The 26,299-nt window shown below is 46.1% G+C and overlaps 2 long non-coding RNA genes across 3 annotated transcripts in view; one reads left to right on the top strand and one right to left on the bottom strand.

The window, feature by feature from the left end:
• The window catches only part of LOC309538795, a 22,250-nt gene extending 3,394 nt beyond the window's left edge, over window positions 1-18,856 (bottom strand). The window contains exons 1-6 of the long non-coding RNA XR_014222346.1: window positions 18,547-18,856; window positions 15,802-15,933; window positions 14,322-15,132; window positions 13,290-13,354; window positions 12,514-12,605; window positions 11,799-11,866 (exon numbers count right to left, since the gene is read on the bottom strand). This is a non-coding gene — a long non-coding RNA (uncharacterized lncRNA). The remainder of the gene's footprint in view (window positions 1-11,798; window positions 11,867-12,513; window positions 12,606-13,289; window positions 13,355-14,321; window positions 15,133-15,801; window positions 15,934-18,546) is intronic.
• LOC309538959 lies at window positions 17,151-26,299 on the top strand. 2 transcript variants are annotated; one of them, XR_014222550.1, is made up of 3 exons: window positions 17,151-17,644; window positions 20,195-20,257; window positions 25,407-26,299. It is a non-coding gene; the product is annotated as an uncharacterized lncRNA (long non-coding RNA). The 2 variants fall into 2 exon arrangements; XR_014222551.1 differs by having other exon boundaries at window positions 20,195-20,301.

Raw genomic sequence — 26,299 nt, 5'->3', positions numbered from 1 at the left:
TTTCTGCTGCTCCAGAGAAGCGGACACGGAGCAATGGATCCAAAGTACAAGAAAGAAGATTCCACCTAAACATTAGGAAGAACTTCCTGACAGTAAGAGCTGTTTGACAGTGGAATTTGCTGCCAAGGAGTGTGGTGGAGTCTCCTACTTTGGAGGTCTTTAAGCAGAGGCTTGACAACCATATGTCAGGAGTGCTCTGATGGTGTTTCCTGCTTGGCAGGGGTTGGACTCGATGGCCCTTGTGGTCTCTTCCAACTCTATGATTCTAAACCTAGCTAGCTCAAAGCTTTATCATACCAGTGATTATCACTTGGCCTCATGCTAGGATATTCATGAAGGCAGGCCCCCTGAGTGAGTTTATATGTCCATGTTGCACTATTCACGGGCCAAGTAAACAATCGACAAGATGAAAACTGCTGGTGGCCATCAGTGTGCATTAAGTAGCCAGGTGTGGCTGCCCTCATGTAGCGAGTGTCCCAAAATCTTCTGTTGTCAAGTTGGAGAGGCCCTGTGTGACAACCACAGAATAGAAGCATAGAATCATAGAACTGTAGGGTTGTAAGAGACCCGAGGGTCACCTAGTCCCTCTGCAATGCAGGAATATGCAGCTGTGGTACATCACAGTGAATGAGGCTACCAATTTTGTATATGGACTTGCCTTAGGAGTTCAATATTAAAGTTAGTAACCCTATCAAGTAAAACTAGCAATTTTATAGTAAATGCTAGATTTGCATTGAGGCTCTATATCTCCAAGAAATCTGGGGAAAGGGGCTAAAAATCAGGGAGATTTCTGAGAAACTTTCAGCTTGCCAGCTCAGAACCTCAGAAAAGGCTACATCGTTAAGTGAGACAAAATGACTGGAGGTTAGGGAGGTTGCTATGTTAATAAGTTGGAAAGACTCTGATGATTCCTCATGCTGGAGCTTCTCGGGGAAAGCAGAATTAATTCATGGCATATGCTCCCAGCATCTGCTGCGGTGGCCTGGAGTGGTGGGATCACAGGGCAAAAGAGAGAGAGCCAAATTTTTGCATTCCCCCGATCCTTTTCTGCCTTGGCATGCAGCCTGTATTCACTAGGTAGATGGGGAAGCCAGAGCCATACCCACTGCAGCCGAGTTGCCCTACAGCACAACATGCGGCTTGAGGGAAGAAGATGACTCCTGAACTGAAAGGAAGGCTCTGTGGTGGTTCCCTGATTAGCAGATGAGTGCCCCTTTTAGTTACCTGTGCAAACATACTGCGTTATACATTTGATCAGAATCCGCAGTCAATAGCCACTTCCTAGCACAAACTGCTGCGGGGCCTTGATTTGTGGCTGTTGCTATTATTCCACCAAGGAAGTCAAAGCTGGGGCAAAATGTTTTGCTACCTGAGGCAAAGGACAAGATGCCCCCATCCCCATTTCAGGTGCAGAAGACCACTGAATCTGACTTCAGCACATGCTGACACAACGGACTCCTACAAGATGCCGGGAGGCAACAAGGATGCAAGGTTTCAGAGTGCACACAGGGCTAAATGCTTTTGCAGTGGGCTTTTGCTAAAGGTACTTGAGCATGGCCAGGAACACAGGAAGCTGCCTTATACTGAGTCAGACCAGACTGACTGGCAGCGGCTTCCGACAGGAGGCATTCCCGGCCCTACCTGAAGATGCTGGGGTTGAGCCTGGGATCTGCTTAGCAGATGCTCTACCACTCAGCCATAGTCCTTTGGGGTGGCTTTTAAGAAGTGGCAACCTGAGAAAGCACAGACAATTCCTTCTCTCCCTCCAGTCTCCTGCCTTTCTTCACTCTTTCGCTGAGTTTTCCTGCAGGCCTTTCCAGAGCAGCTCCAAGGCAAGGCTACACAACCTGTTATCAAGGTCCATCTCCTGTCACTTTCAAGACCACTTCATTACCCCTTTATTATTCCTCTTCTTCTGCTTATCGTTATTAATAATCGCTCCAGATTGTTACGAGTGCTGACAGCTGCCCCTTGTCTATTCTTTCTGTCTGTTTTAATCCTGCATGCTTATCTGAAATAAAACCTGATCCTTTTTTTAATTAAAGAAATCTGGTCAGCCTACTCTTCCCTGTGCAAAGAAAACGCTGATTGCTTCTCCTGATACATAGGAAGAGATCTTCAGGCTTAAAGGGCAGGTGGATGGGCAACACAGTATGTTTTATAGTTTGGAGAGGGGGGACATCTCGATGGTCACTGCCGGGACCAGGCCATAGGTATGCCTATTTGCACCCTTGTTCACATGCTCAGTGGAGGCTGGGAACGTGATCCCTAATGTCTACATAAATGTTAGGAGGGTCTTCTGCAAAGGCTGGTTATAGTTCCCAAATGGGTGGGATGAGCCTGTCTAGTGATTATGTTTACTTCAGCTATAGGAAGCTGTCTTATTTTCAACCAGACCATTGGTCCATCCAATTCAGTATTGTCTGTACACAGACTTGCAGTGGCTCTTCACAGTTTCATGTAAGTGGCACTCCCAGCCCTACCTGCAGATGTTAGGGATGGAAGCTGGTACCTTTTTCATGCAAAGTACCGGTAGATGTTCTGCCACTGAGCTACTGTCCCTTCTTTCACAGTTCTTTTCTAGGCATGCCATCAGTATGGATCAGACTTGCTTTCTGCTGCTCCAGAGGGCGAGTCTTAACACCAGGGGGTGGAAATTGCAGAGAAGCAGATTTTGGGTTATATTAAAAGAAATGTCTTCATGGTAAGAGCTGCTTGACGGTGGAACACATTGCCACAGGAGATAGTAGCCTCTCCTTTGCTGAGTGCACGGTCATCTAATCCAAGCTGCTGTAGGTGTATCCTGTACTGCAGATCATGCACCGAGCAGAGATCAGACCTTCCTGTTCAGTGATTCTTTGCAAGTGAGGTCCCTTCCAACTCTCTGGTTATTTGTAAGTAAACATTTATTTTTAACTGTTCAGCCCCAAGCCCCTCAAAACAGAAAACAGGTAAGCAGAAAACAAATCAAAATACAAAATAGAAGCCATTAAATTTGAACAGGGTAAAATAACAAGAAAGAAGAAAGAAGATTCCACCTAAACATTAGGAAGAACTTCCTGACAGTAAGAGCTGTTCGACAGTGGAATTTGCTGCCAAGGAGTGTGGTGGAGTCTCCTTCTTTGGAGGTTTTTAAGCAGAGGCTTGACAACCTGTCAGGGGATGGTTAGCTGCTTGTGCTTAAAATTGTGCCCCTTCAGAGTTTGTGCGACCCCACAAACCTCTGTGTGTGACAGAGCTCCTCAGACATGTCTGCTCTAGTCACTAGTAGAGTCTGACAGTGGCTGTCTGCGGAAGCGCTTCCAGCAAAGAAGTTCCTTAACGGAAACGCGTCTCCTGGACTCACGACGTGGCAGCTTCCGGCGCAGCATGGGTCTCCCTGCAGTTGCTTCTGACACCTCCCCGCTATTTTCGCTCGAAGTGTCTCTCACCCCTTTCTCTCCCCTGCTGCTTCCTGCCTGGGCTGCTGCGTCTCTCTCAGCATTACTGAGATCCTCCTCCAGAGACCCCGCGCTCCCCCTGCTGGTCCCTGCTTTGGCTGTTGACTCTCTCCCAGTCTCTGGGAGCCTTACCACTTCCCTTTCCTCCGATGTCAGTTCCCTGACATCCACCTCCCCTCCAGGGCCCCCCTCTCCCCCGCCCCTACTTTCTCCTCTGGGCGGTGAGGAGCTGAAACCCCTAAAAGAATCCTCTTCATCTTCAGACGTCTCGAACAATTCCCTCCATCGGTCTTCGTTCCGACTCGCTGAATCCTCCTCCACCTCGGAATCAGCGAACCCCTCCAACTCTTCTTCGTCGTCGGTGGTGGCGAAGTATTCCCTCCGGAACCTCGCCACTGGCTGGGGTTTTCTAGGGAATCTCTGATGAAAAGTTTCAATCAAAACCTCGTCATCTACCTCCTCTGCCCTGACCCAGGTGTTTTCCGACTCCGGCTCCCCTTCCCACATTACCAAATACTCTACTTGCTCTCCCCTCCACCTGGAATCGAGAATCTCCGCTACATGGTAGCTGTGTTCTTTTTCTTCCATAGCTGGTCCCCTATTGACCCTCCCCTCTCTGTCCCCTATATACGGTGACAGCAATGATCTGTGGAACACTGGGTGCAACTTCATGTGGTTCGGTAACCGGAGTCTGAAAGCCACTGGGTTGACCTGTTGCGTGACTTCAAATGGGCCCAGTCTTTTGGGTCTTAACTTCTTACAACCTCCTTTAAATGGTAACCCTTGGGTGGACAGCCACACCTGGTCCCCCACCCTAATGCTTTCCCCTTCCCTTCTGGTTTTGTCTGCCTGCCTCTTATATTCCTCCTTCGCCCTGTTTAAATTAAGTTGGAGCTGGCGATGGATCGCTTCCATTTCTTCAACGAACTGTTCTGCGGCAGGAACGCTCCAGTTCTCCCCCTCCCCCCCTGGGAAGGCTCGGGGATGACACCCGTGATTGGCCAAAAAAGGGCTCATCCCCGTGGACACGTTCTCTGCATTGTTATAGGCAAATTCTGCCAACGCCAGCTTCTCCACCCAATCATTCTCTCTGTCATTCACATAACACCTCAAATATTGCTGGAGGACACCATTAGCTCTTTCCGCCTGCCCATTGGTTTCTGGATGACGGGCAGTGGAAAAATTCACCTCTACATGCAATAAGCTCATGAGCTTCCTCCAGAACCTGGAAGTAAATTGTTTCCCTCGGTCCGAAACCACCCTCAAGGGGGCACCATGCAACCTAAACACATTTTCCACAAACAATTTAGCGGTTTCTTCTGCTGTGACCGCATGTGAGCAGGCTATAAAGTGGGCCATCTTGGTTAACAGGTCTACCACAACCATAATGGCTGTCTTCCCTTTGGACCTGGGCAGATCAGTCATGAAATCTATTGCCACTGCCTCCCATGGTCTTTCCGGCGTGGGTAGTGGTTCTAATAAACCTGCCGGTGCCCGCCTCTCCCCCTTGGCTCGTTGACATCGGTCACACCCTCTCACATATTCACGCACATCTTCCCTGACCTTGGGCCACCAGAATTCCCTGGTAACCAGCCACATGGTTTTGTGTTGCCCAAAATGCCCTGCTGTGGGGCTATCGTGCAGTTGCTTGAGTACCTTTTCCCTCAATTCCCCTTCAGGTATGTATAACGCTCCCTTGTAGTACAACGCCCCGTTTCTCTCCTCAAAACCCCCGGGTTTGTCTCCCTCCCTCCTGAGACCCCTGAGTTTGTCCTGGGCGTATTCATCCTGCACCGTTCCCTCTACCAGTTCCCTTTGCCCCACCAAAGCCGCCCCACACACCCAGCGGTCCTCGGGAATAACATGGGTCTCTTCGGGTGCACCCTCTCCCTCCAAATATTCAGGTTTGCGTGAGAGAGCGTCCGCCCTAACGTTCTCCGGGCCTGGTACGTAACAAATCTCAAAGTTAAATTTGGAGAACTCCTGGGCCCATCTCAACTGCCTTTGGTTGAGCACTCGCGCAGTTCTCCAATACTCTAGATTCTTATGGTCCGTGCACACTTGCACCTTCTGTTGTGCACCAATTAGTAGATGCCTCCATCTCCGGAAGGCCTCATAAATCGCAAGAAGTTCCCGGTCGTGCACCGTGTAGTTTCTCTCAGATTTGTTCAGCTTTTGCGAAAAGAAGGCACACGGTCGCCACTCTGACCCCTCCTTCCCCGGCTGCAGAAGAAGCACCGCCCCTATGGCTCTGTCCGAAGCGTCTGTTTTGACCCTCAGCTTTTTTTGTAAATCCACATGTAGAAGTTGTTCGTCAGAGGCGAAGGCCCTTTTCAGTTCCTCAAACGCTCGCTCCGCCTCCCCCGTCCAAACAAACTTCTTTTTGCTGCTGAGACAGTCCGTGATGGGCGCCGTCAGGTGGGCGAAGTTTCGGATGAACTTACGATAAAAGTTTCCAAACCCTAGGAACCTCTGCACATCCTTCTTGGTCTTGGGTGTTTTCCATTCCAGCACCGCTTGAACCTTGCCGGGGTCCATGGCCAACCCCTTGTCTGACAAGCGGTACCCCAGGAATTCCACCTCCTTGGTATGAAACTGACACTTTTCCAGTTTCACCCACAGTCTGTTGGCTTGCAGCCTGCTCAACACTTCTCTGACGTCTCTCACATGTTGCTCCTCATTCTCCGAATACACCAACACGTCATCTAAGAAGGCCACGCAATTCTTGTAGAGCAAAGGCCCCAGTACATGGTTCATAAAGGCTTGAAAACACGCGGAGCCTGTTTGTAATCCAAAAGGCATAACGAGGTATTCAAATGCCCCCAAAGGGGTGAACATGGTGGTCTTCCATTCATCCCCTTTCCTTATACGTATCAGGTTGTACGCCCCCCTTAGGTCCAGCTTTGTAAAAATCTTTCCTTTTCGCACCCTGGTCAAAATATCATCAATCCTGGGCATAGGAAAAGCCGCCGGCTCTGTCACTGCATTTAGGGCCCGAAAGTCACATACCAGCCTCGGCTTGTCCGTGTTTTTTTTATCCACAAAAAACACTGGGCTACCCCCCGCTGCCTTGGACTCTCTGATGAAGCCTCTCTTCAGGTTCTTGTCAATGAACGCTCGCAACTCCTGCATCTCCCTGTCTGACATGGCATACAACTTGCCTACAGGAAGCTGTGCTCCAGGGAGTAAATTGATCTGGCAATCAAAGGGCCTATGCGGGGGTAGTTGGTCCGCTTCTTTCTAGCTGAACACGTCGCTGAGATCAGCATACTGTGGTGGCACCTTCCCCTTCTCCATCACTTCCGTCCCTGCTAGGGTGGCTTGGGCCCCTGCTGACCCCTTTTCCGCCCTGCAGTGTTCTAAGCAGTGTGCGGAACCGAAGGAAACCACTCTTTGATGCCAGCCCACCAGCGGATCATGTAGGGCTAGCCAGCTCATTCCCAAAATAATGGGAGCGCCTCCCAAGGTGGCCACATTAAACGCTATCAGTTCTGTGTGCCTTGCCACCCTCATTATCATTGGGACGGTCTGCAAGCTGACGCCTCCTCCCAACAGTTCCCTGCCATCAATCGTGGTCACCTGCAGGGGGTTGCTTAAAGGGATAGTCTGTATCTGGTGTTCAGCAGCAAACTCCTTGCTCATGAAATTGCAGGAGCTGCCTGAGTCCAACAGCGCCTTTATTTTTAGGGGGTGTCCATTTTGCAGCTCTAGCGACACTTCAATCACTAGAGCAGGTCGAGGAGCTTCTGGCACTGGCACTTGGGGAAGGGGCACTTTCACTGCTCTTTGGCCTGGCTGCAGTGCCCTGCTGGCAACCAGGCGTTGGCTTTTACCTGCTCCGTTTCTCCCTGCTCTTCCCCCTCAACAGCTCCCACCATCCCTTGCCATTCCTTCCTCTGGGGGCAGACTCTGGCAAAGTGGCCTGGCTGTTGGCAGAGATAGCATTTCCGGGCTCCCTTTCCCTCCTTCTTCGCCCCCTCACTGGGCTTTGAAACTGCGCGCGCGCGGGCTGTTCCGATTTCCATCGGCTCTGCCGGCGGGAAAGCTGGCTCAGGAATGTCTGGAATGCGTAACTCCTTCCAACGTTCCCCTCTCCCTTCCCGCCTCTCCAAGGCTCTTGCCTCCTGGCGCGCTCCAATGGTCAGCGCAGATTTGGTCAGCTGATCCATAGACCCCGCCCTGGGGCTCCTGGCCAGCTCGTCTTTCACAGCTGAAGAAAGACCTTCTTCAAATAGCATCTGAATGGGTGCCGCCGATAAATCCCACCCCAATCTGTGAATCAGCATGGTAAATTCAGTCCAGTACTCACGGACAGATCTGCTTCCCTGCTTGCAAGCCATTAGCTGTCTGCGTACCACCCCTTCCTCAATATCGCTGGAAAACATGATATCCATTGCACGAAAGAATTTCATAGTGTCCTTTAGGATATCGTTGTGCGTTGCCATCAGGGGTCGAACCCAGTCCCGCGCCCCCTTCTCAAGATGCCCAATTACGAACGCAACTCGCGATTCCTCATCAGGGAACTCATCAAACTGCACATTCAGAGCATATTGCATCTCAGTCCTAAAGGCATGGTAATCCTTGGGGTCCCCCCCAAACTTCTGCACCAATCCTGGTACCTTTCTGGGGAACTGAGTGGTTCTCCCCTTTTTGTCAGCATCCTGAGCCCTTCTCTCCTCGAGCCTCGCCGTCTGCAGCGCAAGTTGGACCTCCAGAGCTTGATACCTTTCTTCCAAGCTTGGACCAGCTCCAACCCCTGCGTCTCCGGTTCCGACTGGGTTGCTCATGATGCTTTCTCCTGCACAGGCAGCGTACAGAGACTGTCAGACTGCTGTCAGGGGATGGTTAGCTGCTTGTGCTTAAAATTGTGCCCCTTCAGAGTTTGTGCGACCCCACAAACCTCTGTGTGTGACAGAGCTCCTCAGACATGTCTGCTCTAGTCACTAGTAGAGTCTGACAGTGGCTGTCTGCGGAAGCGCTTCCAGCAAAGAAGTTCCTTAACGGAAACGCGTCTCCTGGACTCACGACGTGGCAGCTTCCGGCGCAGCATGGGTCTCCCTGCAGTTGCTTCTGACACCTCCCCGCTATTTTCGCTCGAAGTGTCTCTCACCCCTTTCTCTCCCCTGCTGCTTCCTGCCTGGGCTGCTGCGTCTCTCTCAGCATTACTGAGATCCTCCTCCAGAGACCCCGCGCTCCCCCTGCTGGTCCCTGCTTTGGCTGTTGACTCTCTCCCAGTCTCTGGGAGCCTTACCACTTCCCTTTCCTCCGATGTCAGTTCCCTGACACAACCATATGTCAGGAGTGCTCTGATGGTGTTTCCTGCTTGGCAGGGGGTTGGACTCGATGGCCCTTGTGGTCTCTTCCAACTCTATGATTCTATGATTCTATTCTATGATTCTAACAGCATCCGCCACATAACAGGAGATAAGCTGGGGCTGGAAGAAATAGATCATCATGAAATGTCTGATGGAAGAGGATGGCTTTCACCATCCACCAAAAACAGGCAAGTGAAGTGGCCCAAGGAGGGGAGTTGCAAAGCCCAAGAGCCACCATGGAGGAGGCCCAGTCACATGCATAGCCACCAACCTAACTTCTGACAGTGGTGGTATATGGAGCAGAGCCCCATCCTTGAAGATCTCACCTGGTGGGCAGCATCATATGGGAGAAATGGGCCAAACCATTTAGGAGTTTAAAGGTCCTAAAGGTTCAGAGGTAAGTTGGGAGCCAATGCAAGAACAAGGATGATGTACTCCAAGCAACTGGGCCTCAACAACACCTTAACAACTCTCAAGCTGTCGTTAGCTCCACAATGGAGCCAATAACACAATTAAAAATAGTGCCAGGTTGTGATAAAAGAAAATCGCACAAAAATGATGTATAGGTGGTATCTGACAACTGTCAAAGATGTGTAAGTCAGGATCGGATGCCTGTTGGACGTGCAAGGAGAAAGAGGGCACCTTTTTTCATATGTGGTGGTCTTGTAAGGGCAAAAGCATTCTGGGAAATGATTTATAATGACTTGGAAAAAATGTTTTTAAAAATGTTTATTAAAAAACCCAGAAGCTTTCCTTCTAGGAATAATAGGTCCAGAGGTACCAAAGAACAAAGGAAGTTATTTATGTACGCTACCATAGCTTCTCAAATGATATATATCAGCAATGTCCAACCTGTTGACAGGTAGATCCCTGGATGATCGCGGTCGATCGCAGGATCCTTATCGATCGCGGGATTAAAAGCAATGTGTAAGGAATGTTTCTGCCCCCCTTGCGCTGTCCCTACGTAGCGTCAAAAGGGTGATATTTTCTAGGCTGTTGCCAACGTTAGTTGGCTTTATGGTTGTGTGCTCCTGTTAGTGCCGTAGTTAATGGATTTCCCCCCTAAAAAAGCTCCTCCTCCCTCCAATGACAATGAGTAGATCACTGCCAGTTTTTTTATACTGGGAGTAGATCACAGTCTCTTGGGATCTGGACATGCCTGATATATATATATATATATAAAGAAATTATATATGATATATAAATACTGGCAGGTATCTATAGCAGAGCTAATACCAGCTTTAGATCTGGAAAATGGGGGCAGCGGGTGAAGAGGCAGAAGGAGAGGATACACTTGTCTCTAACACTACGACATCTATAAAAACCTGAGTTTAAAAGTTTATTTAACGTTAAGTAAGTGTCACTAGACCTGATTCCAGATCTCCAGTCTTATGTGGTTTGGCTCTGGCACATGCACAGGGGGAGGGAACTGTGCTCAACCCCCACTTTGCCCCCTAAACAGCAAAACTGATGACTTGTACTACAAACTAAGTTTTCATATCCCTTAACACCACAAAATGTTGCCCGTGGGCACAGTTCACACATTCATCTGCCAGTTACTGAATGCTAAATCACGGAGTAAGGCACAGGCAGGTGTGAATCGATGCTAAATTACGGTGAATGACTACGGCAGAGATTGGAGATCTCTGTGCATCAGAATGCATGTGGGTTTATATATTGTTCTGTTCCTGCATACTTCTACGTTCAGCATTTAAGCATATGACATCTGTCCACATTGCAGTCTGATCACCAAGTCTTTTGTATACGTGTGTTTGTCATCTATTATTGGACACCTTTGTTCTGTCTATACCATATCAGACAAATGATTCCCCCCCCCCTTCCTGTTGGTTCTGCAGATCTCTGGGCCCATCTCTCTCCCTTGCTTCAATCCCCTTGTTCTGCTTCTGCCTTGCGCATATGCACCAGTGCGTGGCTGAGGTTGGAAGTATTTATGGCAATTAAAATGTTTTGCCTGGGAGCTGTTTTGGGGCTTTTTTTTTGAAGTGAGGATTTTTCAGACTTCAAGGTGTTAACAGCCCCCTCTAAATGGTTTTGTTTTTTAATTGCAGCAAATGACTGCCGAGCCATTAAAACATGCGCCCCTCTCTCTCTCTCTCTCTCTCTCTCTCTGCAGTTGTTTCTAAGCCCTTGCAGTCCTCCTTCTATTTATTCTGTTTAATTCAGTCGGGTAGCTTCAGGGCAATGAAGATCAATACTTTACTTTGATAGAAAAGAGTCAGGTTTGAAACACAGAGATAAAACTGACACATTTTGTATAAATTTAATTAAAAATGCACCTTTAGTGGCTTGTTGCAAGCACAAAGCAAACCCCTCCGTCTAGCTCCCTTTCTTTCCTTCTCTTCCTCCCTTCCTCTCTCTTTCCTTTCTTGTTCCTAACAGGAAATCTTGGGATCGCCAACAAAGCAAGGCTTATTTTGTTGTGTTCTCTCTCCCTCCCCTCCCTTGCTTTTTTCCTCCTGCCTTGAAAGTTTAGCATTCAGGGAGATGGAAAGCATGTGAAATTCAAAACAGACCTTCTGCTATCCCTCCTCTGCTTTGGTGTTAGTGGTGGAGGGAGAAGGCTCCCAGGTGATCACGGGGCAAGGGCCTTTTTGTGCAAAATCCCAGCAGACTAGTCCCCCTGGGGCATTTTCCATGTGGCTCTCCTATGGCTCCCCAACCCCCTACTTCTGGCTTTGTGAAGAGTCCCTTTTGTGGGAGCATTACAAGGCAGCATCTCTATTCTCTCTCCCCAGCCTTTCCTCTGCCTAACTCTGCTGCCAGGGAGGACATTTGTCTTGTGTTTTATAATCTGGCCCTTTCACCCGCTTCCCCTACATGTCTCTCTTTCTCAATCCTGTTTGGCTCGGTTCATTTTTCACATGAGTGGCTTTCCTCCCAGACTCCCCTCTGCTCTTGCCTCCGTTCTGCTCAACACCAATAAAATACGAACAACACAGGTAGGACAAGGTGCCAGGGCTCAGTGTGACAAACAGCTCACGCACCACTCAATAACCAGGGCTGTAAATTTCCCCCTGCTCACCTTCCTCAAGCCGGGAGCCCAATGGTCATGGCGGTGCTGGTGGAGGGCGTTGTAGCTCGCTTAGGTTCCTGAAGCAAGCAGAAGGAAGGACACAAGTGGTACCTGCCTGGGAGCCAGTGCTTGTTCCAGCCCTGCCCTTTGCAATACCACTTCCTTCCTTCCTTCCTTCCTTCCTTCCTTCCTTCCTTCATAAACGCTACACAAGGGTATTTGCCTGACACTGGTGGAACAGAGGATTTAGCTGTTCAGTTACAATAGGAAAAGTAATTAATGTGGGACTTTCAAGCAACACTACCACTACTTTTCAATTGCTAGGGATGGCCTGCAAATATAATACAGATGCTCTGAATTGAACAGTTTTGGGATTTTAGCCTAAATTTGTTTTTTGTTTTTTAACTTGGTTCTTTTGCTGCTTCCCTTCATCAGAGTAGATTTGTGGTTCAAATTTAGAGGTAACTGTATTCTACACCTGTGGGTGCCGCTGGCACTCTCCTAAGTACCTGCTTAAAGCACACACGTAGCTCATTTCCCTCCTCAAAGAATTATGGGCCCTGTAGTTTGTGAAGGAGTGCTGGGAATTGTAGCTCTGTGAGGAGTAAACTGCAGTGCCTACCATTCTTTGAGGAGGGAAACATGCTTCAAATGTGTTTTCAAGGTATAGTGTATACACAGCCTGTATGACTCCACTGACTGAACAAAATAAGAGAATTCTTACCAAAAGCTTGGTGTGATGTGGGTGGGGCAGGAGCTTCCTCTACTCCTGGTCTGACCAGACTGAAGCAACACTGTCTTTCAGTGGCTTGATTTCTAAAAATAAAGATACAAAATGTTCTTAATATATATATATATTTGCTTGGAAGGTTATTAAAGATATTGCTGTGGTTGTGAGGGGTAATCCTTTTATAGTGGTACCTCGGGTTAAGTACTTAATTCGTTCCGGAGGTCCGTTCTTAACCTGAAACTGTTCTTAACCTGAAGCACCACTTTAGCTAATGGGGTCTCCCGCTGCTGCCGCGCGATTTCTGTTCTCATCCTGAAGCAAAGTTCTTAACCCGAGGTAATATTTCTGGGTTAGCGAAGTCTGTAACCGGAAGCGTATGTAACCTGAGGTACCACTGTATTCAAAAACACTGTAGCACATACGAATATTTCAGATCTCACAGTGCTGGCATACCTCTTGATTTTGGTAGGGAGAGTCCCAATCTTATGGTCATTTTCACATGGAGTATGGTTTTTTTGTTCTCCTTATGTGCCCTAACAAGATACTAACACATACACACACAGTTTGAGACTATAGTAGTAGATGATAAAATGGCTATCTAGGTGAACCCTTGATTATTGCATACTCAACAGCAGACTTTGTGGTAAAAGCAATTAAACAGCAGCTTTGAAACATGCCAAGTTGCAGCGCCACAACCCCTTCAACTTCACATCCATCAACACAAAAGGAAGGAAGTAGTGAGAATCCAGACGGGGTGCAATGAATCTCACCTGAGCGTTGAACTCCTTGTGTAGCCTTGAGCAGGTTGTGATCTGTCACCACTTCGGTTCCTCATCTGTAAAATGGGAACAGCCGTGACCCATCCTCCAGGATGGTTGTGAAGGTGAACACACAGTAAAATGGCTGCTAGCCAACATATACTGATATACAGAGGATATATATATATATATACATAGAGAGGCATTTGCATTAATGTACTGCTTCCTATTTTGCCTATTTCATTCACAGGCAAGATAAACATGGCAAGAGGAGAGTAGCGATGTCTGTAGGCCTGCTCCAATAAGAGATGACTTGAGAAAGCCCTCTACATTTACAAATGAAGGCAGCAAGCATTCTCAGGACAAAATGGATTATAACCGTCCCAGCAGAACCTGCTTTAAATTGACAAATATTGTGGGACGGCAACAACATGGGGATGATGTTATGTGCATGGCACCCCCCAAAAGACATGCCTGCATCCGGCACAGAATGCACGTCACCATGCAGTGTGCAGCCACCCTTAAAGGACATTACTTCCCTCAAAGAATCCTGCGAACCGTATTTCCCCCCTCAAAGAACTACAATTCCAAGTATCCTTAACAAACACGGCTTCCAGGAGTCTTTCCAGGGAAGTCACATGCTTTAAATGCGCATTGGGTGCGTGCGCTGTTCAGAGGGGCTATTTGCACAACAAACAGGAACATTTTGCAGGATAAAAAGTTGTGGCATTTCCGTTGGTAGTTACGGGGATATGCACCGGTTGGAAATGACCAACCCAAAACGTTTGCTGGTGCGAACAGTATTGAAAGCTGGATTGTGTCTGACTGCCCTGATAACATCCTGAGCAGAAATTATTGTGCAAATGTAATGAAAAGGTTGTTTGGAGGGGCCCTTCAGTGCCTGCAAAAATGTCAGGCGTGAGAAAACAGGTATATTTTCAAAGTGCATGATTGCCAGTCATGGATTCCTGTAGGGGTTTGTGATGAGTTTATGGGCAGAGAAGTATCCCCAGGACTATCCTGACGCGTGTACCTGGCTCTTACCTGAGCGCAAAGGAGCCCAGGAGCAGCGATGAAGGCAGAGAGGCGGGCAGGGATGAGGAGCCTGCGCCGCACATCGCCGACTGCAAGGCTGCCATTGCTCACCGACTGAGGCCTTCAATCCCCCAGCCAATGCAGAAGGAAAAAAGTTTGCAGGCTCTGCTCTGCTTTTTCGGGGGCTGGTAATTGCAGGCACGAGTCACTTTGTGTTTGGGTGGGGCGGGGCGGATAAAAAATGGCAAGCGGTAATTGAAACAGAATTGGGAATCAGGACCCTCCAGGCAGCACTTGTTGAAAGAAGAAATAAAGATCGCTTGGGTCACCTCTTTTTGTAATTTGCGTTTAATAATCGTTCCGGGAGGTACGCACAAAGGGAGAGCCGAGACACGAGACGAGGCAGCCCAGCCAGCCGCTCCCCGCCTCCCGCTCAGCCCTGCCTGAAAGAGAAGCCGCCTTTCAAGTGCGGGGCGGGACCGGCCTTGCATCTGCCGGCGCCAAAGGACGGAGGCTGGACTCCCCCGGTGAGGGGCGGCCGGCCCGCCTTTCTGCGGCTCCCCGAGTCAGCTTCCGCGGGTCTGGACCCGCAAGTGGGCCCCGGCCCCGCTGGGTCTGGCTGGTGCTTTGGAGCAGAGGCCATGCCAGCTGGTAACGACTCCGGCTTGCATTGAAACTCCAGTTGAAACGCGCTCTCCTCCTCTCTTCCTCTTTTTCTTTCTTTCTTTCTCTCTCTCCCGTCGCTTTTTGTGGCTCCTTTCCCCTGGAGCTGATGCTGTTTTGTTGCTCCCGCCTCTCGCTAGTTTGCACTGAGGAGTCACTGCAAAAACACAAGGGCCCTCTTTGAATCGGAGTTTCAAAACGGGGCAGTCAACACCCCGGGAAGAAGCTGCAGTGAATTTGTCATTAGGTTTAGCACAAAGTGGTGGTCGTGGCAGGGGGAGGTGAGCGACCACAGATTTAAAGCACATCACCCACCACACACAAGAAAAGGAATATTGGGAATTGTGGTTTGTTGTGGGTGCTATGATCTGTAAGGGGTGAACTACAGTTCCCACGAATCTTTGGGAGAAGCCGTGTGCTTTAGAATATAACCCAGCGATCCAACATTGATCTCAGTAAGAATGAAGTTTGAGTACATCTGAGCATGCACAGAATGCATGTCTCCCCAAACTGAAATTGATAGAAAGATCGGGTCCCTGGCACTTTGCATTTGAGAAATGAATCGCCAGTCAGGTTGATATCAGTGCCAATTAGCAATCCCAACTCTTTTAAACAACATCCCAGTCATAGCATGAACCTGGAGCACATCCTTCCATATATTCCTCAAGTTGAAATGGAGATATGAGTTCTGCCACCTGCTAGGAGGGAAATACTTGCTCCTGCCTCATACCTGGTATAACTGACATGTGACGTGTGAACTGACAGAGCATGTTTGGATCCCATCCATAACATATATCCACTGTGATTGGCTGCTCGGCCAGTGTACCTTGCACAGTGGAGACCTGCAAATGTGGACATCCACATTGGGGGCGTGGGGCAGTTTCCATCCTCCTCCACAGCCCGATCAGCACTTTTGCTGCTTCCCAAGACCACTCAGGTGGCAAATCTCAGTGACACCCTAAAGGAATAAAAGGCATGATGCATAACTAAATAAATAAAATAGCTGCTTTGACCTCCCTGTCCATCTTCTTTCCTAGAGTCTCTAGTGCATTTTCTTTCTCTCTCTCTCTCTTTCTTTCTTTCTTTCTTCAATCTGTTCATTTTGCCCTCCATCTTTTTGAAGAAGACTCTAATTATAAAATACAAGATTTTAAAGGTGGGGCAAATCCATAAACTACAACATTTTTTTATTTCCCTCATAATTGAGGGAAGCTTGCTGTGCCAAAGTCCGAGAAAATCTGAACTAGGCAAGCCTGCACCATCTGTCCCCAGATGGTTTAAATAAGTCCATCTCCCAGGTACATCTGTTAGCCTCCAGATAAACAGGGAAGATTCAGGATATGATGGAACTTCTGGTACTATGTACTGACCAAGTAGGCCTACTGTGCTTTATATTTGTGTATTTGTTCGTTATCAAACCTTTCTTTATCAGTTGAATCTGTCGATATCATCATCCCGCACAAGGGCGGTACATCTTCTCATCCCTCGAACTAGAGCGTCCCTTTTTACCCTATTTAACCTGCCTTTCTCGTTTCCCTTCTTGGAGAGATGGTTAGTGGTTCTTGATTTCATAGTTCTTGCCTGCAGCCAGGAAGAAAAACAGCATCTGTTGGCTGCATCTGAACATGCCAACCAAGTTAACATTAAGCCCAAAGGGCTGTGCTTAAAGGACCATACTGCTGCTGTCAAGACTGGGCTGGGAAGGGAAGGTGGAATTATCTTCAGTTTTTCAGTGATGGCTATATAGGGAAGCTAAGGCTTTCTTCCCCTTTAAAAGCCTGAAGAAACTATGCTTGTATGGAATATTCAGTGTATTAATTAATTATGTATCTGTTTTGGTTTATAAACTTGCATATTTCACATGTTCTAGCCATAGCCTCTCAACTTTGTCTTCTCAGTATGTTGAAACTATGACCACCTGTTCTCTAACTTCCCTTTGAACTAAATCTGACTTGTCTTGGCCAGAGACACCTGAAATTGATAAAAATCACACCCACTCTTCTTCCAAACAGCTTAGGACAAGGTATTAGCTCCTTACCCTCCAAATTTTCAAAGCAATCTTGTGGGCAGGTTAGGCTGAAACGTAAGGGACTTGTCTAATAGCACTCAGTGAGCATAATGGCCATGGTTGAATAGGATTTTAACTTTGATCACTCCAACCTTAGCAATCTTATGCACCACAATGTAGCCTACTGGCTTTCCATAGCATGAGCCAGGACTGACAGCCATATGCTGCTGACTAATGTTCATAAGATCCCCAGCTTTCTCTTCCCATTCCTGGCCCTCTCAGTATTAAGGCTGCATATTAATAAGGCAATGTTTAGAATGGAGTGCCTAAAGGATTTTATAAATATCTGATGTCAAACTACTTCAAAATGAAGTTTTTCCCTTGGGATGACTTTTATAAAAAGTTCAGGGCTGTCAGATCTTTGTCCTTGCCTTGACTTTGGTCAAATCCACACCATATATTTAAAGCACATCGCTTCCCCCAAAGAATCCTAGGAACTGTAGTTTGTCCCTCGCAGAACCACAACTCCCAGCATCCTTAGCAAACGGCAATTCCCAGGATTCTTTGGGGGAAGTAATTTGCTTTAAATGTATGGCGTCGATGTGACCTTTCTATGGACAATGTGGTCCTGTTAGATTTTCCTTCACTTTCTAACAAAGATGTAGGTAATATTTAGGTTCTTAAAATTATTATTGTAGTTAGATTTTCAAATTACGTAATTCTTTGAAAGGGGAGGGGCAACCTGGTGTGTGTGGGCAAGGGCAACATTAGCTGTCATATTATTTGTGGTGTTTGGCCTTGTGTGATTGGTGCCAATGAAGGCTTTCATCCTGTTGCAAATTGCAGGTGTGATGGTATCTGATTCTGATCACGAACATAGTGGTGATGGCAAAGAATTAAAGCCACCTCATCCTGCGTCATGGCTCTAAACCAGCTCATTCTTCCATGCCTTCTGGGTCTTAAAAAATCCAAAACCTGTGCAAGGCCAAATGACACAAAGAACACCGTGACCCTCATGGTCACATCCTCAACATCCATTTAAAGCACTTTGGCCTAGGGATCATTTTATTGTAAGTCCCAGCATTGGGGGGGCGGGGGGAGGGAGCCATTACGTTTAACAGGTTAAAAAAACACAATATGTTATATGTAGCTGGTGGTCATACTTTAATATCAAGAGAATCACGTGCTATGGCTATCAAATAGTTCTTTCTTTAAGGGAAAGCCTTGCATTTAAAAACACAACACCTCCAAACCTCCCAAGAATCTCAGAGAAGCAGCAGTGCTAAACCTAATAAGTTCTGAAAGAACAACGCATGTCAAACGGCTTTCTTACCGTTTTTGGAAATACGTGAACTGTGTACGTTGTGATAGTGGTCTGTCCTTATTGTTGAATAGATTTATAGCCTTCTAGACTCTTGTGTCATTAAACAGCCTCATTCTAAGTATCCTCATAGAGGTGCACACTTCCCAGTTTGAACACAGGTGGGAGAAGGCCTAGCAAAACTATAATAAATGTATTAACAAGCACACACAGGCAAATATATGTATACAGCGCGTACGTACATATACACAGACAATCTGGCCTGTTCCTCCCGATCCCGTAGCTCTCTTCCTCCCATCTGTTTGCTGTATAATTCCTTGCTAAAGTCACTTTCTCTCCGCAGCCCCCAGGCCTGGGTGCAGAGATTTGCTCCCTCCTTTCCTCAACAGTCCACTGGGCTTGTGAACATGTGTTTCTGGGAGGCAGACACCAGCTGGCTGGGGGAATATTTGCATATTCAGCTAAAACTGCCAGAGCTGAGCTGGGAACGCCTAGAGGAGCCCATGGCAGGACAGTCGAAACAGAGAAGCTTTGGTCAGCTAGAGGTCAAGTGGAACAGATTTCCAAACCAATGGCCAGATGGTGGGTGGAGATGGGGGAAGGGAAGGGCTCAAACTTTTGCACCAGATAAATAAACTGTTAAGTGAACAGCTGACCAATGGGCTGCAGCCAAGGAGTGAGCAAATGTACTTCGAGAGCAAAAGAAATACAGTAATATGGAGCTTTCAGGCGGGTTTTGGGTTTATTTGCTTCTGTTTGTTTACAGGCAAAATGCCTGCCAGTCTGCAGGGGAGAGGAATACAAGGAGAATTTTTTGGGGGGTGGGGGGAAGGCATAGAATTGGGAATGGGTGGGGGGGTCATTATGTTGCTTTGCAGTCTTCACATCCCATAGCATCCCTGGAAATGAAAGTTGGACCACTCATGGGGCCAGGGGTAGGAAGATGATTTTGTACCTATCACAACTGTGGCTTCAAGTGAGGTAAATATTTATCATATGTCGGGAAGTTCAGAGCCCAGGGAGTGGTGGTGGGGCAACCATGAGTGGTCAAAGAGAGAAGAGGGAAAAGACTGGGAAGAGGAAGTGTCAGCAGCTGAAGGGGTAACTGGGCTTAGTGAGCTGGGAGAGTCTGTGGCAGAGAGAAGTTACTGGAGGCAGAGGCAGAAGCTGAAGCAGGGGAGGAGGGAGGCAAAGAGGCAGAGGTGAATCTGGCTGGTGAAGAGTGACGGGTGCTTCCCCCTCCTGTTACTACAAACTCTTTTCTTCACTTGTCTCCCAGAAGCAGAGGAGGCACGAAAAGGGTCCCCTCCCACAGCGGAGTTTAGTGAAAGTAAAAGATATCAGGTGATCCCATCACAGATCACCTGTGACCCATGCAGTTTGGCCCTCATAAACAGAAGAGCAGAAAGTAGCTGTTTAGATTTTGAGGGCCATCTCCTTCTTTCGCTCACAGTGTTCTCCTTTCCCAAGATGCACCTCTTTGATAACCTCTGTCGCTTGCTAACACTTCTTCCACTATGACCCATTTCCTTCCCACACTATGGGCAGTTGCTGCAAGATGCCTGGCTCTTATTTGTTTTATGAATCCCCAGCTTCCATAAGGGATTTTTTTTTTAAAAAATCAAGCTAGAATAGATCCATAACCTTGCAGGACAAGGACATCCGCCTGGCTGCTGGTACACATGCTGCGTTGCATTTCTACTGCTCCCCCCCCCCCAATTACTCTTCATTCCCCTTAAGAAAATAAAACATTCTCCCACAATAATGGGAGCCCAGGCAGAAATCCTTTGCCTCATCCCCATCTGGGGTTCAGTGGGGTTTGGGCTAATTTGGGAATAAGAGACGGTAGGGAGGAGGTAGATCAGCTCTTTCTGTCTGATTCATTTGCAGGCTGGGATGCAGGAAAGCAGACTGGAAAGACAGAAGGTGCTTAGGGAGCTGCTGAGCGATCAGGTGACTAAGGACCATGCTGAATGCTGCAGATTTCCTACAGGCAGGTCAATTGCATTTAGGAGACTTTGTGAACCTCACCTGTAGATTCTGGTCAACCTGCTTCTTTCACACTAGGATTGGGGGAGATAGTCAATTCAGTATGCATAAAAAGCTGGCTCTGTCAAACACACGCTTTCCAAAACAAAACCATCCTTCAAAATTTGCATTTGTTCAAATTTTGCAATGAAGTTCTCCAAACCAAACTTTTTCACCCAAATGCAAATATTAGGGGGAAGTGTGCACAAAAGTGAAGATACTAGTGAGAATAACATACAAAAATGCATTATACTGATGGAAATTGCTTGCAGAGAATGTGTACATTAGTCAAAACTCCATTTAAATATGTGTTTATTCGGAGAAATTGCCGCTAAAATGCGGGTGAATTTTCACAAAGATTTTTTAAAAACAATATAAATAAAAAAGCAAAATGCTGCAAAATGTGAGGAAGTGAATTTACCACTGGAAAAATGATAAACAGATAATCAATTGGCAGATACTCCCACCCCTATTTCACACTGTGAATATGTGCTAGAGAACTAGATTAGGTGTTGCTACTAGCCAACACAAGAAGCTCACGGCTCCATATACGCCCTCCCTCCCATTTTATTCTCATAACAATCCTGTGAAGTCAGGACAGGGTGACCAACTCAGTGAGCTTTATGGCTGAGTTGGGATTTGAATCTGGGTCTCCTTGGTCATAATATATTACATCACATTCTCACTCGGTTAGTCATTACCACTGCATATGCAATGAACAAAAAACATTTCAAATGCTTATTAAACATGGCAGTCTTCATACATTTCACACACAAAAGCCCAATCTAATGCACATGTTTACATGGAAATACTAATGCAGTTTGCATAAGACTGTAACCTGAAGAGGAGAGCAGCAAGATGCCTCCAGGACGGAATCAAGCCCATACCAAAAATTTAGGTTTGCACAATTGAAGTGGAATAAAGCAATCTGTCTCCCTTGCGAAACAAATCCACCCCCCTCCAAAAACCCCCCTCACTTTTTGCAGTTAGGAAAGTGATGGGGAATTGTATTCAAAAGTGTGGAATGAATGAATGATTAATGGGAAGACTTATAAACACAGCACCAGCAAATCATGATGAATGCTCATTGCCAAATAACCACCCCGTCAAACAAAGAAGAATGAATGCTCAGTAAAGACGGAACATAGTCTAACCGCCACATAAGCTTTGTGCAAGCAAATCAGGATGAATGATCAATAAACAGGTTGTCTGAAAGAGCTCTCACTTCATGACCATCTAACACATGGGAGAATAGGCACATTTACTTTATGATCCATAGACTAACAAATTCATAGTAGATAGTGTGTGTGTGTGAGCTCCTTCTTCAGAATCTGGCATGCTATGTCAAAGAAATTTTGAAATACTTCAGAACGGATCCGCAGTTACAGTGCTAAAGCTGCTTTCTGAACCGTACAGCTTTGTAGAGGAACTCGGGCTCCCTCCAGCAATCACTAGAGGTCTCTCTCTACCAATGAGTTCTTGTCTGGAGGGCAAGAGGAGAGAAACACATTTGCTCTCAATAATTTCTTCATTGGGCACTTGACATCTCGCAGTTTTCTGGAGAGCACAAACCCAACTCACCTACAGAGGTCTGTATTTCTGTGGTTCAGTGCTCCCCTAGATGCAAACTGACAGGGAATGCCCTGCATCATGGCTTGCAATGCTCCATAACTTCCCCAGCACCTGAAGTGAAGGAGGGCCTTTTTGAACAGTTTCATGTACAATAAATGCATCTTTTGTTTCTCATTTGTTGCATGTTTCCTCCAAGGTTGTGGAGGGACACAGCATTTTCCCACCTCTCAAAGCACAACGTTTTGTATTTGGGGATGTGCAATTGCTCATTCATTGTTATTATTTTCTGTGACATGATTAATGATGAAAAATACAACTCACCCACCTGCATGCCTGCACAATTTTGGGGCTGTGCACTCCCCTGTTTTACAGCTACAATAAAAAAGCACTTATCTAGTGAGAGGGAGAGTTCAGAACTTTTGTTGAGTTTTCTGAGAAATATGTGGAATCAGCTTTTTTTTTTTTTAAGGGAGGCCAATTAGCAATGCTAATTGTTATCTCTCCCGCCCCCATTACCTGCAGACAGGTGACTTTGTTACTGTCACTGTAAAAAAAAAAAGGTTTCCAGAAATATACTGCAAAAGTCTTTGACCCTTTGTTGACTCTTTACTTTCAAGAATATGAAATGAAGACATACAGGGAGGGAGCCAGGGGCTTGCCCAAGTCTTAGGGGTCAGCAGAGGGACAGCCAAGCTTGCAGGAAACACCCATTTATTCAGGATGGTGAAAACTGTTAAGAGCTTCAAAAAGATTTCTCCAAATCTGTAACTGGGCAGCAAAAATGGCAATGCAAATAAAGATAAAGTTGAAACAAAATTTCCTAACTTCTCACTGATGGGGCAGCAACAGCAGGCAAATGAGTTCAGGATCGTGATGGATAGTTCAATTAAGACATTAACTCATTGTGCAGGCAACGGATTATTTAAAAAGGGATTAAAATTAAAACTGCAAGTATAATGTCCATATGCCACATTAGGTATCCTATATTTGGCTCCTCTCTCAAAAAGGATATTGTGAGACTGGAAAGATGCAAAAAGCAGCAACCAAAATGACCAGACAGTTCCCCAGGAAATGTTTTTTTCCTTTTCAGTTTAGGGAGCAATGACAAAATAACCAAGGAGATCCTGATAAAGGTTTATAAATGGTACATGATGTGGAAAAAGTGTCCAGAGTTTAGTTTTATTTTATCCCTCCCTCCTAATTCTGTACTTGATGTCATTCAGGATGGACAAAAAAACTTCATTGCACGGCACATAATTCTGCTGTTGCAAGATGTAGCAATGGCCATTATCTTAAATGGCTTTAAGAGGGGATTAAGCGAATTAATGGAGGACAGGGCTAGTCATGATGGCTAAACAAATCAGTATTATTGCTCAATAAATAGCCAATGTTGCCTAACTGCCCCAGAAACAAATCAGAACTATTATTTGATAAACAGCTGAAGTTGTGTAACCTTTCCACAAAGAAATAAGGATGAACAGTCAACCTACAGGTCACTGAGAAGCGAACCTCATTTGGGGTTACAGAATGCAACATGGTCTAATTTGTGATATGTAAATGGAATAGTCAAGCCATCTTAACTCAACATTTGCCACATTTGAGTCCAAGTGGCCGATTTCTGGGCACTGATTTAGATTGATTCTATATCACTTAACCAGAAAGAAATGCAGGGGGTATTCCCTACTCCAAAATAAAAATAAAAATAAAAATAAAATAAAATGCAGGTAATATTTTTCCTGGGCTATCCTTGTGTTAGGATACCACCCATGCAGATGGCCAGTCTGGCCTAGTTCCTGTCAGCTCTTTGATCTATAAGGGGCCGAGATGGTTTGGCCTTATAGGTTTGCAGGCCTTAGAGCTCTATAGAGATATCAAAAGTGCTAAAATAGCATTTTCAGTCCCTGCAGTCAGCATCTTATTTAAGTGCTTTAGGAAAGTGATCTTGCTAAGGAAGCAAGTTTTATAAGGGATTTTCTAGGAAGTTCTTTCCTGTGTAGATAACTTTGTTATCTTGTCATCGTCGTGAAAACCCCCGGCGCCGCCATCTTTTGTGCCACCTAGTCAGCAATTTCTTTGGTCGCCATTTGAATCCCTGGCAATCATCATCAATCTATCCAGCCTGCCACAAGGCTGGAGAGGATCAATCTAAGAGCAAAGAAGTCTGGGCTGTTTGCAGATCTTTGGGGGCTCTCGGGGGAACCTCACAGCGTTTTGATGAGAGTGAGCGTGGCAGGAAGCAGGGGTGATAGATTGAAGAAGATGAGGCCATTGCTTGGTTGAGAGGTGATATGCAGCAGCTGTGACAGGTGCCTATGTCTGTCCCCTGAACCTGCAATCTCTCCTAATAGGGAAGATTGAGGAGCCCAGAATGAAACATGTCATGTCCAAGAGAGATGGGGAGACAGGTGGGGACTCCAGGGTTGCAAGCTGCAGAACGGAGATGAAGGGAGGGAAAGGAGCACTCGTGGCGACGCAGACACTCATCAATGTGTTCTTTGTACGCTTCCGAAATGGCAAAGCTCTTGTTAGATGGTGTTTTAAAACTTGCAGTTTGTTTGGTGAAATTGAAAGAATTAAACCGAGAAAAAGGAAATCCATAGCTGAATGCCAAAAAGACATGCTTCCAAGATAGTAACATCAAATTCAATGGGATTTCCTTCCAAACAGACGTTGTTTTGGATTGAGGTGTGATTCTTCTTCTTCTGGGTATTTATCTTATATTAACACTGCCAATTCTTCATCTACGAAATCTCCTTTTCCATTAGTAATTTGAAGCCAGAGAGAAATTAAATGGGTATACCTTTTTGTTCTGCGTAAATCAGATAATCTGCCTTTAATAATTACAGATGGAAATCTGAACAGGGAGCACTTCATTCATGGAAGGAGTTTCTTTGAAGGGAAGAAGAGTTGCAACTCCCTTCTGTGAACAGAAGATCCTTCCTTTCATGGGATGACTACGTTGGATCCCACTCAACGTGTTAAACTGTTTGTGTTGTAAAATTCTATAGCAGTTTCCCTGGGAAAGATGGCCAAGGTAACCCATCTATGGCACTGATGAACAATCCAGATCTCCTACCTATCTTCCTTTCTTCTGTGCAATTTCCCCTCACTTCCTTGGTTTGCTTTACCTATGGTGTAGCATTATCTCTATGGTTGTATGCACACTTCAGCCTCTGAAACACCCCAGTTTGAGTTTTTCTAATGGTGCTTTTGTAGACATTGTTTTTCAAGGTTCCATACCTGAAAGCTATGCCGACAGCATGAGCAATTGTGAAATCATTTCCATCTGTCCATATGTGGCTCTCTGTGGCTAGTGCACATTAGTTTATTTGTCCCCTCCCTTTTCAACACCCACTGCAGTCCGTTCCCCTCTCTGCAAGTGAACTGTGAAGTCTCAGTTAGTTACGTACATTGCACTCAGTGTTCATCCAGAAGCTTTCTTCTCCTGCAACATGCAGGCAACTTTATAATTTCTCTGACAACTGCATATCTCTTTTTGCAGGGCACTCTGGGTATGCTCAGAGGCTACTCGTTCTGGTTTCACAGAAGGGCTAATTACTGCCTGCAAATGTGTGTCTTATTTTTGCAAGACATCAATGGCATTGTAAGCTCATTGTAAGAGTCTCTCTGCCCTATCTCCAGACAGGAAGGAACTTCACACAGCTTGATTTATTGAATGAGGACTGCAAAAAGACTGCAAAAGAAAAGAAAAGAAAAAGACACTTCAGGCTCAGATGTATCGGCTCCCTGTTATACCAATCAATTCCACTAGAGCCATTGTGGTTTCTTAAAGGGCAACATACAGATATGTTTGGTTGACGGGCAATGCACAAAATGGATGCACCTCAAATCTATCAAACTGCCACCATAAGCAGTCAGATGATATGGTTCTTGGTGAAAATAGTTTATAGTGATTGCAGCATTAAGTTGATCAAGGCTTTGGGGTTTTGATAAACTGTAGGTATTGCTTTTATTTATTTATTTTAATGCTATGGTGGAATCTAGTCCCTTTGCAATTGATCAGTACTTCCAATGGACCTGACTGATTCATTTGCATTTCTGGTTACAGAGCCATTTTGCAACTCTATTCCTTTTCCTAAAAATAAGAATTAACAATTAAAAACAGTGACCACCTTGCTCCTCCCCACTTAATTAATTGTTTCATGAACTTGTTTGGTCCTAGAATTAGTTGTCTTCCATCCAATACTGAAATCACCCATTTAAGCACAGGAGTAAACTTTTCATCCAATGTGCTTCTGGTTTTTTTTATTATTCTCATCAGTTTGTCAAGTTTTTAAAATTATTGTTTGAGATCAATTTGATTTAACATAGTTGTGCAAGACCTGTGATAATAAAAGGAGAAATTATCCTTCTCGATTAAGTAGGCAGATTGCA

The sequence above is a fragment of the Podarcis vaucheri genome (assembly GCF_965113315.1).
Source record: "Podarcis vaucheri genome assembly, chromosome: 1".
NCBI classification, from domain to species: Eukaryota; Metazoa; Chordata; class Lepidosauria; order Squamata; family Lacertidae; genus Podarcis; species Podarcis vaucheri.
The sequence above is the reverse complement of the archived record's forward strand: the minus strand, read 5'-3'. Positions and strand labels throughout refer to the sequence as shown.